This window comes from Propithecus coquereli, unplaced genomic scaffold (assembly GCF_000956105.1).
Source record: "Propithecus coquereli isolate 6110/MARCELLA unplaced genomic scaffold, Pcoq_1.0 Scaffold942, whole genome shotgun sequence".
Taxonomy (NCBI): domain Eukaryota; kingdom Metazoa; phylum Chordata; class Mammalia; order Primates; family Indriidae; genus Propithecus; species Propithecus coquereli.
The window spans coordinates 59,060-61,365 of record NW_012155752.1 but is presented as its reverse complement, the minus strand read 5'-3'; positions in this window follow the sequence as shown (position 1 = coordinate 61,365).

Sequence of the window (2,306 nt, the reverse complement as noted above, 5' to 3'; positions counted from 1 at the left end):
AGTTCCTTTTAGTGCCTCATTCTCTGCATGTTTTGCTCTTTGTTGATGACTTCACTGTTTAGAACAGTCTCCAAGCTCAGCGCTGAAATGCTGCCTCGTGTGTCTAAGCGTGAGAGGGCTGTGATGTGCCTCATGGAGAAAACGTGTGTTAGAGGAGCCTCGTTCAGGCGTGGCTGGTAGTTCTGTTGGCCATGGGTTTGATGTGGATGGATTCACAATATGTGTTAAACAAGGTCTCTTGAAACAGAAACACACAGAAAACAGGGTTATGCATTGATCCGTTCATGACAATGTTGTGACCAGAGAGTCGCAGGACCTTGACGCTGTATGTCCCCAGGAGCAGTGGTTTAGTATTTGCTGACCTGACAGGAGGCGGAGCTTAGGCGGTGATGCGAGCGATGGGGAGCAGCTGCAAGTACAGGTGCAGCTCCAGGTGCTCCCTAGCTGCTCGCCTCGTGCTGCGCGGCCGTGCCGCTAAAAGGGGTTGGGGACCGCGGATGTAGCAGTCTCAGAGCCTGGTGGAGGAACGGTCAATCTCATCCTCTCTTCACCTGCAAGCAAATGCATCATCGATGTCATCGACATTGCAGTGTGAAACTTATCACACATTCTAGTTCCCCGAAGAAAGGGCTGCAGAGCTAAGGTTACGGCTGACATCTCTTGTTCATGGGAGGACGCATGTCTTGAGAAGCTCAGGGGCTAAACGAAGAACTTACTGATGAACAGTTTGTGAGGACCGTCATCCAGAGATGCACGAGGCCTTGTGGGTTTTCTTTTTAGGGGTCTGGCCAATGTAAAATAGCTGAACACCATGTTGGGAAGCAACTGTCATGTATTTGGGAAGGGACAGCAGTGTCACATGACTCAATGTCCAGACTTAACTTTCCCTTTGGCATAACGAGTTTGGAGGGTCCTAACATTGTTTTTATTTCTTTTTTACAGAACTGTGAACTAAAATAAAATCTTAAGCTGCCCAGATGACTGAATGGACCCTGTCTTGGCCAAGGGGACCCCAGAAAAACCTTAAAGTTGAATTTCTGGGTATGAGGAGAAAGGAGGTCAGACACGCCTTGCAATGCCCGTCCCTTCTGGAGTCACTCTGCATAGCAGTAGGACACGAAACCATTAGCAGGCCCAGGCCATGTAAGACAAAGGCGAAACCACACCTGCAACACACGAACGGGTGACCTGAGTCTCAGTACATGTCAGGTGGCTCATCTCTGCCTAAGAAACAGACTTCTTCATCTTCACTTAAAAAGCTCCAGCCCTTAGACAGAGCTTCATTTGTTCAACCAATGACAAATCAAAGAATCGTTAAATCCACCTTTCCTGTAAGCCCCCTTCTTCGAGATGTCCTACTTCTTCCGACCAAACCAATGTACACCTTCCATGCATTGATTTATGCGTTTACGTGTAATTCCTGTCTCCCTAAAATGAATAAATCCAAACTGTAACCCAACCGCAGGGGACCACTTGCTCAAGGCTTCTTGGGCGTGGCTCTCTGGGCTGAGGTCACACATATTTGGCTCAGAATAATCTTAAAGTTTTGCCAAATTAGATAAAGACACTCATTATATGTCTGGATTGTTTGTGATTAACCAAAAATTATATGCCCATCTCATAAACCATTTTACCAAAAGGGAGATGAAAAAAAAAACAACAGGAAACCAATCACCAATAGGTAGGGGAGAAAGAGGTAAAAAGAGACTATCAACATAAAAATATATCTTGGTAGGGAAGGTTAAAAAGAAAAGAAAATAATATTACATGGAAAAAGATCTCGTATGGTGAATTTATGCCCTAAAATAAAATAAGAAATCACTTAAAAAAGAAAATTTAGGACAAAACAGAGAGCTTAAGCATAGTATAGATGGGCTGTACAAGTCAGTCTAAGGTTCATAGAAGGAAATTTATGAAGGAATTTTGTATACAATCAAGTTGGCTATAATTAAAAAGGAAATTTTTGGTTAAGACAACGAAGTTTCCTTAAAATATTAATTTGCTTTTAATGAAATTACATGGTGTATTCATTTGAATTTTATAACCTGTTTCCTTTTTTAATTAAGAAAACTTCTCAGTCAGGAATGGTGGCTCATGCCTGTAATGCTAGCACTCTGGGAGGCCAAGGCGGGAGGATCAGTAGAGGTCAGGAGTTCGAGATCAGACTGAGCAACAGCGAGACCCCATCTCTACTAAAAATAGAAAGAAATTAGCTGGACAGCTAAAGATATATAGAAAAAATTAGCCAGGCATGGTGGCGCATTTCCTGTGGTCTCAGCTGCTCGGGAGGCTGAGGCAGGAGGATC